This window comes from Hippopotamus amphibius, chromosome 4 (genome assembly GCF_030028045.1).
Source record: "Hippopotamus amphibius kiboko isolate mHipAmp2 chromosome 4, mHipAmp2.hap2, whole genome shotgun sequence".
In the NCBI taxonomy this organism is placed as follows: domain Eukaryota; kingdom Metazoa; phylum Chordata; class Mammalia; order Artiodactyla; family Hippopotamidae; genus Hippopotamus; species Hippopotamus amphibius.
Genome location: NC_080189.1, coordinates 75,624,462 through 75,639,586, shown reverse-complemented (window position 1 = coordinate 75,639,586; position 15,125 = coordinate 75,624,462).

Here is a 15,125-nt window from a genome sequence, read left to right as displayed (position 1 = left end):
GCGTCCCTGGTGATGCAGTGCTTAAGAATCCACCTACCAATGAAGGGGACACGGGTTTGATCCCTGGTCCAGGATGATCTCACATGCCTCAGAGCAACTAAGCCCATGTGCCACAACTATTGAACCTGCTCTCTAGAGCCCACGAGCCACAACTACTGAGCCAGCATGCTGCAACTACTGAAGCCCAAGTGCCTAGAGCCCATGCTCTGCAACAAGAGAAGCCACAGCAATGAGAAGCCTGTGCACCACAACAAAGAGTAGTCCCCACTCACCACAACTAGAGAAAGCCCACGCACAGCAATGAAGACACAACGCAGCCAAAAAGATAAAATAAAATAAAAATTATATTAAAAAAAAAGGTGCCAGTATGGTCATGTTCTGATGAGAGCTCTCTTCTTGGCTTGCAGACTGCCACCTTCTTGCCGTGTCCTCACATGGCAGAGAGAGAGCTCTGGTGTTTTTCCCTCTTCTTATAAGGACACTAATCCCATCACAAGGCCCCACCCTTGTGACCTCACCTAACCCTAATCACCTCCCAAAGGCTCCACCTCCAAATGTCATCACATTCTAGGTTACAGCTGCAACATAAGTATATTTTTGGGGACACAAACATTCAGTCCACAACAGGTTTCCTATTTTCCAAGAACTAATAACCTATGGAGAAGTTCATTGTTCAGGTAGAATGATTTTCCATTTGTGACCCTCTCTGACCCCTTGTCAGGCCTTCGGGGGCTGTCTATGCTGAAGTCATGTGTCCTCTCTGTGCAGCTGCTTCCTGTTAATGACCGTGTGGTCCCCACACACTCCTGGGTGACAGCACTCTTACCATCCACTTCTTTGTGTGCATCACAAGAAGAGAGAGGCCCAGAGGGAAGTGGAGAGAGGTGATCAGATGGCCAGTTGGCAAGTGGCAGGGTCAGAATGTGAGACCACAGGTCTGCCTAATCCCCACAGTGAATCTGCCCTGCTTTGGCGACCAGGGTGTGTATGTTTCCGAACTTGAACTTCAAGCACACTGGGCATGGCCCGTGCACAGGTGGGCCTAGGTCTCAGTGGCCCCCGAGGAAGGAGAGGAAGGTGTATCAGAGCTTCTGAAGCCCAGGCTTGGGTTCTCCAGTTACCTGATGGATACAGGGGAGGACGGGCCTTAGGCCTCGAATGTCTGTGAAAAGCGGGTGGTGGGAAGGGGTGAGGTCTAGGACAGTGCTGGTGGAGGCGTTTTGGCAGCGTGGAGCACAAGGGCACCACCATTCATGAGCCCACCGGGAAACGTTGGCAGCCCCTTGACCAGAGAGCTGAAAGCTGTTGTGGAAGGTGGAAGGTGGTTTGCAGGACCCTGGCCAGGTTATGCCTGAGCAGACATGGACTGGGGCCTGGGGACACTCTGAGCAGAGTGTGGGGGCCCAGGGGAAAGGCTCAGGCCAAGATGGGCAGGGCACAGCTAGGGAGGGAGAGGGGAGGGGCGCCAAGACCTGGCCCCACACTCTCCAAAGTCCCCTCAGTCCTCACAGCAGTGCTTGGGGAGGCAGCATCGGAGCTGTAGTCCCAGGTGAAAAATCAGAAATGGGATTTGGGCTGCGGTCACCAGCTGAAGAGGGAGCAGATGGGTGACCCTGGGCTGCATCCAGTCATGCACATAATTTGTTTGGCCCATGTGGTGTCACACTGTTTTTAGTCGATTTCATTGCCAACCTTTTAAACTCAAGGGGCTTTAACCTAAATGTCCATCAGCAGTTGAATGGATAAAGAAGATGTGGTGCATATATACAATGGAATACTACTCAGCTGTAAAAAGCAATGAAATTGGAACATTTGTAGAGACATGGATGGACCTAGAGACTGTCATACAGAGTGAAGTGAGTCAGAAAGAGAAAAACAAATATCGTATATTAACACATATATGCGGAATACAGAAAAATGGTACAAATCAATCGCTTTGCAAGGCAGAAACAGAGACCCAGATGTAGAGAACAAACATGGACACCAAGTGGGGAAAGCAGGGAGGGTTGGGGGGGAATGAACTGGGAGATTGGCATTGCCATACATACATTACTAATAAGAAAAAAAATATCAAATTGTATGCTATAAATATATGCAATTTATTGTATGTCAATTGTATCTCAATAAAAGTTCTTAAAGAAAAATAAATAAATAAATAAATTTTAATTAATTAAAAAAAAAACTCAGGGGGCTTTACACAAAAACCAGGGTTCTTGGCTTCTTTTGCAACAGGGAAGTTCTGGCTCAATGGGGCCCACGTTGCGAACTTGAAGGGGAGACTGGGCCTTCGGGGTCAGTCTGTCTCTGGAGGCCTGAGTTTGTGAGCCCCAGACCAGGTCACACAGCCATTGATTTGGCCCTGTGTGGGCTTTGCCCAGCACTGGAAGTTCTCTGGGTTTTCCTCTGGGCCAGGTCCTGATCTCCGGCCATCACTCGGCCCATGTCAGGTCGGAGCCTCAGATCCCATGCTGGTGGCAGCAAGCCCCACGTGGCTGGCCGCTGGAGTCCCCTGGACTCTGCATCAAAGGCCTGCATCCGAGAGGGACTCTGGCTTTTAAGAAAGTCACTCATCTAAAAAGAGCACTGCAAAATCATTTTGAAACAAAAAGCAGCCCACTTGGTTCTTTAAACACCAACCATTTTCATTTTTTTTTTTCAGGGCAATGTCAGACAGAAGCGTTTTCTCAAGTCGCTGGCAGCCAGCGGCCTGGAACAAGGCTTTCCTCCCTGCCCCGCCCCGGCATTAGCCGTGGCTGTCACTTAGGGGAAGAGGGAAGCTTGTGTCTGAAGTCTGATTGCCTCCAGGCCTGGCTCCGTTTGTGGGAGAAGACTGGGCGTCTGGGTAGTCTGGGCAGACTGAGGAAAAGCTATGTAAAAATGAACTCTTTCATGTTCCGAAGTTTCAAAAATAGAGCCAAGTTTAGAGGTGGGAACGCCATTGAAATGTCGACGCTACAGGTTCTGTGCTAGCATCTGAGCAGGTGGTGACAGGCCCGTTACGTACCGGGTCCCACGTGGCCAACTCAGCGGCCTTCCTTCCTGACCCTCATCCCATTTGCTACAATTCCCATATTCCAGATGACCTCTGAAAATTACTCAGGGAGGAAACAAGTAACAAACAAATTTCAGAGACCCAAGTACAGAGCAGGAGAGCAAATGACCAACATCTATTTAATTTCACATCCTTATATGCAGAATACTGAATTCAGTCATTTTTCCTCCATGTTTTTGTTAGGAGAAACTGCCAACATATAGAAAACTTGAAAAAATAATACAATATGCATCCTCCCACCTAGAGTCCTTCATACAATGTTTCACCACATTTTTCTCTCTCCTCTTTTTCTCTTTTTTTGAAACTAAAACCTTTATCTCTAATTTTGATTAAAAAGAGTACAGAACTTAAAAGTTTACAGAACTAAATCAAGCAATAAAGTAATCTGATATATTTTTAATCACATATTCAATCCAGAAAATTTTAAGTGAATATTTCTTTTTTTCTTTCATTCTCTTTTTTCTGCACCACTTGAAACTTTAAACTACACAGCTCATAACCTAAATATTTCAACGCACATCTCCTGAGGATAAAGGCATTCTTTTACATAGCCAAAATGACATTATCATACATAAAAAATACACAATAATTTCCTAATATTATCTACTATTCTGCCATATTCAAATTTGCCCAATAGCTCCAAAATATCTATTATAGTTTTCTCCCCCCGTGAAGCAGCATCTAATCAACATTCATGGATTGTTTGTTTTGTCTTTCCGGACTCTTCCAATCTGGCATGTCCCCACACTTTTGTGATTTTCTTTAGAGACACCAGGGCAATCATGGCAGACGGTTCACTTATCCCGGAAAGAGGTCCAAGTGCTGCCAACTGCACTTCCAAAAAATCCAGCTATTTTTGCACTCCCTTCTCACTTCCACCAGTTTGGGACCAGCACTCACCTCCACCACCTAGGCCTGGTGCATCTATACCAGCCCCCCTCCCCACCCTGTGCTATTTCTCTTAAACAACCGTCTGGGGGTTTCACCCATGGAGGCTAGAGGGAAGGTTGGAACTCCTCTGTGGGCACTCAAGCCTGCGTATGCCCCTGACATGATCCTCTAACTGCCCCCTCAACCCCCCCACATATCCCAGTAACTCAACCTCCCAGAACATCCACCCACACATGCTCTTTCCTCCACCATATGTTGGCCATGCTGGGACACTCTTCTTTCCTTTTCTTCTTGAAACACTCTCTGCCCTTTCTCACCCAGTTATCAACTGTGCTGTCTCCCATAAGATTCACTGTATCTTTCTGTTACAGCACATCGTGCTGTACTTCATTCCTTCTGTACAAGTGCGCCCCATAGGGGAAGGGCTCCTGTGGAGGTAGGACGCAGGTTTCCTATGAGCAGAGCTGCAGTGAGTAGTCTCGGATGTATCTCCTAGCGCTGACGTGCAGGAGTGTGGCTCAAACACAGGAGCAGAACTTCCAGCGTGATGTAGGCAGCTCCTGCTGGGAGTTCCATCATGCACCCCCAACTGTCTGAGGGTGCCCCTTTCTCCACTTGATGGTCAGCGTTCAGGACCATCAGGCCTTTTAATATTGGCCAAGTGGATGGATGTGCAATAGTGTCCCAGTGTCATTTGTGTTCAGTTTTCCTGATTTTCCGTGAGGCCAGGCAGCTTTTATTTTCATGATTCCTAAGTCTCCCTGTTCTGAGAATCTCCTGTTTCTTTTTGTTGTTGCTGTTGGGGTATTCGTCTTCCACAGAGGAAAGCCCACATGTAGTTTCTCTTTTCCTCCTGTTTCATCACCCAAGTGCCTGCAGTATTGCTGCAGCTCAATAAACATTTGCTCAGCAAATGTGTTAAAGTTGGAAATCCACGGAGTGCATGATAGCGGAGGTTCAGGAGTGTGCGATGGCAAAGGTTCAGCACTCAGGTCTAGGAGCTGCAAAACTATCCTCACAGTAGAAGGTTGTGATTTAAATTGGCTTATCAGGGACTTCCCTGATGGTCCAGTGGTAAAGAATCCATCCTACAATGCAGGGGACGCGGGTCCGATCCCTTGTGGGGGAACTAAGATCCCACACGTCGTGGCGCAACTAAGCCTGTGCACCACTGCTACTGAGCTCACACACCTCAACTAGAGAGCCTGCGTGCCACAACTAGAGAAGAGAAAAACCTGCATGCCACGACTAGAGGGAAGCCCCTGTGCCATAACAAAAGACCCCGCGTGCCTCAACGAAGATCCTGCGTGCCGCACACAGCCAAGACCCAACACAGCCAAAAACATAAATTAATTAAAAAAGAAAAAGGTCCCACATCAAATCTTTAAAAATAAATAAATAAATAAATTGGCATCATACTTTCAACTTACATGAGGGATTCTATCGCACAGTGTGTAAATCAGTGCAGGTGAGAGGTCACTTGGTAGCAGTCAGAGAGTGGGCAGTCAGAGGGAGAGGTCATTTCTCCTGGCTGCATGAGTGTCAGGGAAAACTTGCTGAGGGGCTACCTCTGGAGGCCTCGGAGGGTGGGCAGGTAAGGAAAGGAGGCTCTCTTTGTCTCTCTGTCTCTCTCTGTTGCCACTTCATGCAGATGAAACAGGAGAAGCAAAGGCCATGGGACACTCCGGCCGAAAACAAGAAATACTTCCATTTGGCTGGACCCAAGGGACAGGTCTGGGAGAGGAGCAGGAACAGCAGCAGACAGAGCAGCTGAGGTGGGCCTGCTGAGAGCCTGTGTGTGCTGACAGCTGGAAGCTGAGCCATCAGAGCCGGGGCCTTGCTGCAGTTTGCAGTTTGCCCCAGCAGAGGACCAGACGCCCCAGCTGGGAGGGGATGGATCCCTCCATTCTGGTCTTCGCCCCATGGGGGAATCTTGTATCTGGGTAAAGCCAATATTGTTTTGTTTAGTTTTTAATAAATTTATTTTATTTTATTTTATTTATTTTGGGCTGCATTGGGTCTTGGTTGTTGTGTGTGGGCCTTTTTTTCCCCTCTCGTTGCAGAAAGCGGGGGCTACTCTTCATTGTGGTACACGGGCTTCTCATTGCAGTGGCTTCTCTTGTTGCAGAGCACGGGCTCTAGGCACATGGGCTTCAGTAGTTGTGGCACGTGGGCTTAGTATTTGTGGCTCATGGGCCCTAGAGTGCAGGCTCAGTAGCTGTGGTGCACGGGCTTAGTTGCTCTGTGGCAAGTGGAATCATCCTGGAGCCAGGATCGAACCTGTGTCCCCTGCATTGGCAGGCGGATTCTTAACCACTGGGCCACCAGGGAAGTCCCAAGCCAGTTGCTTTTATACTTGCCAACACATTAGCTCTGGGGTGAGCTGACACCAATGTTTTTTATGTCAGGCAGTGGCTCCATAGAAATGGGCAGCGTACCTCTCCACAAATGGCAAAGAGCCTCAAGATATCAGCAGAACACAAGGCTATTGAAGTAGCGAGAAAGAGCAGGCCTCCATGAGAAGGCTGGATTGAGCCCCGGTTCTGCCATGCTCTGGGAGCATGAACCGGGCTAAAAGGGGTTCATAACATGTATCTAGAAGGACTGACCAAAAAAATAAAACCACAATATATGTAAAACTCTTAGTGGTGTCTGGTCCAGAGAGGGAGCCTAATAAATCTTCCACTAACCCCCCTTTCTGTGTGTGTGTGTGTGTGTTTTGTGTGTGTGTGTGTGTGTGTGTGTGTGCGTGTCCCTGTTTTGCTTGAGTACATCCATTCCTGGTTGGTGGCCCCGTTTAGGGATCCAGAGCTTGGGCTTCCAGGTCACTGGCCTACTCACTCAGTTTGGCCCAGGCACAAGCTGTCACCTGAGCATCCCCTGGAGGGCGGGATGCTGCATCAGGACCGTGTGAATAGAATGAATCCTTTATACTTAGGCAGTTTCTCATTGGAAAAGAAAATGGGAGGGTGGGGTAGAGAAAAGCCAGGGTTCCCATGTTCCACTGCCACTTAGCACCTTTTACATGAAACTGTTGGGGGCCTTGGGTTAGGGGAAGACACTTTCCTATGGATCCTACAGGATGGAAAACAACAGGGTCTTCCGAAAAAATAACATGTGACACATGAAGCTAGGCGCACAGGCTCAGAGAGCAGTTGTTTCATTGAGTGGCTAAGTGTCTGTCAAGCCCATCTTACGTGTCATGTCCTGTATCTGGGGCTAGGGGTGTAGGAGTGAGCCAGACATCAATGATCACGGATGGGCCACAGTGGCCTGGGAGAAGCTCCAAGGTTGGTGGACACCACAGCTGTGCATGGCAGAGGCCATTATGAAAGCTGCCTTGAGGCACAGATTCCCCTGACACTTAAAATATAATTGTTTGAAAACATCTGCATGTAACTTCTTTAGAAATTCATTGTTGCACAGACTGAGATGATATATAATATGACAGCCAATCGAATTACTATGTTTTCACATCTCCTGCATATGGGTTGAACTTTGTCTATTACCATCCTTGCCATGTATGTGCTCCTGATGGGAAGGGCTTCATCGTGAGCCCTGCTTGGATTTGTTTCACACCCATGTCCTGCACGTTCTCCTTTCTTCCCCTTTGTTTCTCCTTTACTATTTGTGTGCCTGTCTGTATATTTTCATTACAATGTAATGTCCTTTGAGGGCAGGGACCTTGTCCAATGTTGTAATACCCAGAGTACACAGCAAAGGCACTAAATATCTGGTGAGTTAAGAATATATGCACATTTCTGTGTACATGCTACTCATCATTACATTTCTTTATTTTAAAGCATCTGCTGGAAACTTCTGGCAGCATAGCAGATTGAGCTGATGCCACTTAGAAATCACAGAAATAATGAATAAGGCATTATGACAAAAACCTTATATAACCAAGTGCCAAAAAATAAAGGCCCACTTCTTTCAGATGGAAACAAAGATCAAACAGTAAAGGCAGAGTTGTAGGAGAAAGCTGAGCCAGCAGTGACTTTAGGAGTGGGTGACAGGATTTAGAATGCTCATGCAAGGAGAGCGGACATGATCCGGCCCTGGAAAGGACAGAGGAGCAACAACCACCCTGTGTGAGGCCTGGAGACTCTAAGTCTCCCTGGTCCTCTCAAACTACAAAGAGATGAAGAAGTCATCAGCAGCCTTTCTGTGGCGTTTAGTCAGAAAAACATTACCCTTGAGAAGTTACCACTTTGGCTGATACTGCACAAAGAAGGAGATCTGAATTTATATCATTTGTGTAGTATAGGACTCTCCCACCTGGGACACTAACACAAAAACTGGTGCAGGACCATTCAGTCCCCTGGGACTCTAGAGAGTAGTGAGCCCCAAATTGTTACCAGAGACAATATTACCACTAGGGCACACACAACTCCTGCAGAATAAACAACCCCAATGAAGATGAGTTCCAAATAAGAAAGCATAGGCCACCTAAGGAAATTAACCACCACAAGGAAAAACCAACATAAGAATTAGCTTCCTGGTAACTGGAATTAATAGAATAATCTGAAAGTGAAGATAAAAATTGGTGTGCTTAAAATTGTAAAAAGGATAAAAGGAAGAGAGAGAAAACACAATGAAAAAAATAGGAAAGTATGAAAAAGTTAAAAGTAGAATTTGAAAAAGAACAAAATAAAGTTTCTGGAAACTAAGAATATAGTCCTTGGTTAAAAATTCAGGGAGAGAGCGAGAGAGAGAAAAGCTTAAACACAACTGGTAAGAAAATTAATGAATTGAATAAATCTGAGGAAATAACACTAAACGTAGAAAGAGGGAGATAAAGAGATGGACAGTATGAAAGGCCAGTAAAAAGTTTTGAAAGAGAGATGGGAATATTCCACTTACATATAAGAGGAATTTCAAAAGGAGAGACTAAAGAAATGCAGGAAAAATATATTCAAAGGGAGAATGGCTGAGAACTTTTCAGAACTTAATAACTAAGCCAAATAAATAAATCATGCCTAGAAAAATCACACCTAGAATACCCAAGGCAAGAAATTGATCTTGTAAGCTACTAGATAGGAAGAGTATGTTACCTGAAGAATACATTGTCAGGTGGTTCCCCATCTAGAGTTCTACACTCCTGGCCTCTGCTGCACCAGTAGGGGTGATGGTACTTCCTGGTGTAACTGTTCTCCATTAACCCTCTTCACTTTCCCACTCTTTATAACAGTTCTCACATAAACACCACTTACTGAACTACCTTGTGTGGGTTCTGTTTTACGATTGGACCTTATAATTCCTCCTGTTAATTTCCCTGCCCTTGATTTGTTTTAAAAAACAAGATAATTGTCCTTCATTCTAGATTTGGCTAATGACTTCCTACCGTGCTATTCAATGGTACCTCTATTTTCCATATTTCCTACAAACCAACAGATGGATCTAGAGACTTTTTAGATTCAGAATCAATAGCAGTGCTATGCACCTCCTTACCACATCACATTTTGGCACACATAGCATCTGGTTGTCCCACATTTTAAGATTAACCATAGGTTTAGGTGGTGTCAGCCTGATCCCTCCCCTTCCTAGTCAATTTCACCTCATGGATTTTTACAACTATTAATGATAACTGTTTCCTAGATTTGTTATTTTATTAGGTGCTGCAAAATAGGGGATTTTAATCTATCATACCTTCTGCATTTATTAGCTGGAATTCATCTATAAAGAAAAATATACCTTCCTCAACTATTTTGTTATCCTGATATATAGGCTATGTGTCTTATTCCTTCTTTTTCACATTTTCCAAAGTAATGAGTTGATGCTCTGAAAGTGACCAGTGGTTTTTGAAAAGTGTGATATGGATATCACGGATTTTTTGTATTCCCCCTACAGTTGTTTTCCTTTATGATGTTCATATTAAGTGACCCATAATATGTCAGAAGAGACCCTTCAAGCTGCCTCCTATGTCTTTTGACTTGGCCTGCATATTTGAAGATATTTCAGGACCCTCCTCTACCTTCCATGCCCTAACCCTGGAATCCTCCATTTCTCCAAAGAGGCTGGTGCCTCTTAGTGGGAAGTAGTATATGAAGAACACAGTCTTGGTAGTAAAGACCCCATGTACATTCAATTCAGCAAAGCTAAGAGAGTTTTCTAAGACTTGATAGGTTTTCTAATTTATCTTCCAAGGTTAATTATGTAGACATAACAATTGCAGCCTCCATTTATTGCATGCCTACTGTTTATAGGACTTAAAATACAGCATCTCTTGGGAATTCCCTGGCAGTCCAGTGGTTAGGACTCAGGGCTTTCACTGCTGAGGGCCTAGGGTTCAACCCCTGGTCAGGGAACTAAGATCCCACAAGCCATGCATTGTGGACAAGAAAAAAAAATACACAACATCTGTAACTCTCGTCACAACCCTTCAAGAAAATATTATTAGCCCTTCTAGAAGCTGCTGATTTTGCCTGTCCACTTTGGTGTCCCCCCGCTCCTTTAAAGAAAAATCCAGGGAATATTTCCTTTTCTATTCCAAATGATCCACAAAGGGCTGCTGATCAGAATATCCCATGTGAGCACATAGAATAACTGGTGCTATTTAGAATCCTTTCTTGAGACTTTATACCCATATTCTGTACAAGAAAATTCCTCTCTTTTCTCTTTAGTCACTGAGATGACATGATGTAATTTGGGAGCTGTCTGTGGCCATGATGCAGAGAGAAGTTCAGCCAATCTGGGGAGACAGAGTATGGGGTAGAGGGGCAAGTGATAGTAAAGGCACAAACAAGACTGAGAGATGCCGAAGGCATCCTCACTGTATACATCCAAGACCAGCCTCGCTGTATATCTCCCCCTCTGAGAGAGGGAGAACACCTCTTCTTTGCTTATGCCTTTTTTTCCCATTCATTTGTATGGCAACATAGACATAACATAAAATTTACCATTTTAACCATTTAAAATGTACAATTAAGTACATTCACATTGTTATGCAACCATCACCACCTTCCAGCTCCAGAACTTTTTCATCATCCCATATTAAAACTCTGTACCCATTAGGCACTAACCCTCCATTCCTCTCTCCTCAGCCCTTGGTGACCACCATGGTACTTTTTGTCCCTATGAACTTGACTGCTCTAGAGAGCTCATACAAGAGGACTCATACATTATTTGCCCTTCTGTGTCTTGCTTATTTCATTTAGAAAATGTCTTTAAGGTTCATCCATATAGAAGCATATGTCAGAATTTCATTCCTTTTCAAGGCTGAATGATATCCCATCTATGGAATATCTATTTATACGTGTGCAGTGAATTTATTTATCACACTGCCACACTTTGTTCATCCATCCATCTGGAGTCTTGGGTTGTTTCCCTCTTTGGCTATTGTGAGTAATGCTGCTATGAATATGGGTATACAAATTACTGTTTGAGGCTTGCTTTTAATTCTTTTAGATATAGAACCAGAAGTAGAATTGCTGGATTATAGAGCAATTCTATTTTTTTAAGGAAAAAAAATACTGTTTTCCACAGCTGCTCTACCATTTTACATACCCATCAGCAAAGCAAAAGGATTCCAAATTCCTCACATCCTTGCCAACACTCATTTTCTATTTTTAAAAAATAATACCCATAATAATGGGTGTGAAGTGGAATTTCACTGTGGTTTTGATTTGCATTGCCTTAATGATCAGTGATGTTGAGCATGTTTTCGTGTTCTTATTGGCCGTTCCTGTATCTTCTTTGGGGAAGTGTTTATTCAAGGCCTTTGCCATTTAAAAAGAAGAGAGATCTTAAACCAACAACCTAACTTTATTTCCTTATTTCTTTATTTTTGCAAAATGTTCCCCACTTTGAGCTTTACTGGGGTTTTTGTTGTTGTTGTTTGTTTGTTTGTTTGTTTTTACCAACAACCTAACTTTAAACCTTAAGGAACTAGAAAAGTACAACAAACCAAATCCAAAGCTAGCTAGAGGAAGAAAATAATAAAGATTAAGCAGAAATAAATAAAATAGGGAAGAGAAAGCAACGGGAAAAATCAATGAAAGCAAGAGTTAGTTTTGTGTTTTTTTTTAATCAACAAATTGACAAACCTTTAGCTAGATTGAGAGAGGAGGGAGAGAGAGAGAGAGAAGGCTCAAATAACTAAAAGCAGAAATGAAAGAGGAGACATTACACCCAATTTGATAGGAATAAAAAGGATTGTAAGAGAATACTGTCAACAATTATTTGCCAACAAATTGGATAGCCTAGACAAAATGGATAGATTCCTAAAATCACACAACCTATCAACCAACCAAGACTGAATGATGAGGAGACAGAAAATCTGAATAGACATATGACTAGTAAGGAGATTGAATCATTAGCAAAAACCCCCCAACAAAGAAAGACCTAGCACCAGATGGCTTCACAGGTGAATTCTACCAAACATTTAAAGAACTAACACAAATTCTTCTCAAACTCTTCCAGAAAATTGCAAAGGAGGGAACAATTCCTAACTTATTATATGAGGCCAACATCACCCTGACAACAAAGCCAAAGACACTACAAGAAATGAAAACTACAGACCAACATCCACTATGAATATTGATTCAAAACTCCTCAACCTAGGACTTCCCTGGTGTCACAGTGGTTAAGAATCTGCCTGCCAATGCAGGGGACACGGATTCGATCCCTGGTCTGGCAAGATCCCACATGCCACGGAGCAACTAAGCCTGTGCCCGTGCACCACAACTACTGAGCCTGTGTGCCATAACTACTGAAGCCTGCACGCCTAGAGCCCATGCTCCACAACAAGAGAAACCACCACAATGAGAAGCCCACGCGCCCCAGTGAAGAGTAGCCCCCATAACTTGCCATAACTAGAGAAAGCCCTCAGGCAGCAACAAAGACCCGACACAGTCAATTAAAATAAAAAAGTCTCAACCTAACAGTAGCAAATGGAATTCATCAGCATGCTAAAAGGATCATACACCATGACAGTGAGATTTATTCCTGGGATATAAGAATGGTTCAAGATACAAAAATCACTCAATGTAATAACCTCATTAACAGGATGAATTAAAAACACATGACCATCTCGACTGATTAGATAAGCATTTGACAAAACTCAACATCTTTTCATGATTAAAAAAAATGCTCAAACTAGGAATAAAAGAAGACAACCCCTCAACATAAGTGCTTTATATCTACAACCTCAGGCCAAGCCTTGGAATCCCAGATCAGCCCTTCTTTAAGGGGGTTTCTGTGCAGTCTGTGTCTTGAATAACAAATGCCAGAGACCCTACTCCACACCTGTCCTCCTCAGATTCCCAAAGGTAACTAATCTGAGGTGACCATTGAGGAAGACTGTCCCTGTGCAGTAACCTCAGGAGAGCAGGCAACTGCCACCCAAAGGCAGGGGAGCCCCTCTGTAAGATGATGGATTGCAGGGGATTGAGGAGGCTCTACAGGGTGAAGGTTCTAGAGTCAGTATCAGAAAGAGGCCATGGGGGGCATGAGGGGGACACAATTCAGTTCATAGTACTCTCCAGAGATGTGAAGTTCAGGTGCCTACCTTCAGTGCACAAAGAGTTTCCCCTGTATCCTTGTGTACCCTGTATCCTTGCCAACACTGGGTATTACTATTTGAAAATATTTGTCAATTTGATGTGCTAAAAGATGGTCTTTTGTGGTTCTAGTTGTAATAATTTTTCATACATGTATATATTTTTGTTTTACGGATTTGCTATTTATTCCATTTGTCCATTTTTAAATTTGGTATTTATTAGTATGTATGTGGGCATATATACCTTTTGTCACATATTATAAAAATGTTTTAAAGGTCATTTTTACTTTTAAAAATGTTTATAGACCCAAGGGTTATTCCAAATGCCAAGGGTTATTCCAAATGCCAAATGCCAAGGGGGGCTTCTGCTCCCATGAAGGGCAGTTGTTGTAGTGTCCCCAGAGGAGTCAGCCGGCAGGGACCGCGCCTGTGTGTGCCCTAGGAGTGAGCAGAGCGCCTGCGTGTGCCCTAGGAGTGAGCAGAGCCCCTGAGTGTGCCCTAGGAGTGAGCAGAGCGCCTGTGTGTGCCCTAGGAGTGAGCAGAGCGCCTGAGTGTGCCCTAGGAGTGAGCAGAGCGCCTGTGTGTGCCCTAGGAGTGAGCAGAGCGCCTGTGTGTGCCCTAGGAGTGAGCAGAATGCCTGAGTGTGCCCTAGGAGTGAGCAGAGCATGAAGGTCCCCAGCAGCTGGGGAGACTGGACACGGAGGGTCCCCAGGCGCCCATGGAGCCAAACGCTGCCTTTCCTCTGCGTGACCGCAGGTCCATGGACTCAGCCTAATGATCAGAACCACCCAGGGCGCGTGGAGCTGCCAGCAGAGCACCCGCGGTCTGGCCCTTGGGAAGGACTGGCCAAATGGTGGCTTTGATTTGGGCAAATGTTAAAATAGATTCTTCCTCTGGACCAGCTAAGCCCGTGGGAAATCTAAAAGGAGCTGATGACAGTACAAGGGAGAACAAGAACGGGGCTGTCATTCCCGCCTCTTTTCCCTGGCCCAGGGCCCCACGTCTCTGGCATCCACAGCAGACAGAGACGTCCTGTCCTGCTGCTTCCTACCAAGGGGCCTTGCTCGGGGCCTTCATCTCCTTAGCTTTGGCTTCTTCGCATGATGTTGCCACCTCACGGGGAGTGCCGTCCCTAAATAGTCTTCATGATCGGGAGGAATTTTGGAATATGATGTTAAGACACCATTAAAAGCAAATACAGTGTTGGCCAAAGGGACTGCAGGTTATGCGAGTGTCCATGACTACCCTGAGGTCACATTGTGTTACTGAGAGGGTCCTGGCCAGCTTCACCTACGGATTTAATCATGAACAAAGCGACGGATTGTTTGTTCATTTCTTCAACATTTACTGAGCATGTGCTATGTTGTCAGCTCTGCGAGGCACTTACAGCATCCCCGAATCAAGCAGAAGAGACGAGAAAACCCTACTCCCATGCCTGCTCTGAAAGAACTCACTGTGTTCATTTCCAGAAAAAGCCTTCATTTCAGAGTCTACTTTTGAGTTGTATAAATTTATTTATTCATTGGCTGCATTGGATCTTTGTTGCTGCACGCGGGCTTTCTCTAGCTGTGAGGAGCGGGGGCTACTCTTCATTGCAGTGTGAGGGCATCTCATTGTGATGGGCTTGTTGTGGAGCATGGGCTTCTAGGCGCACGGGGTTCAGTATCTGTGGCTCACGGGCTC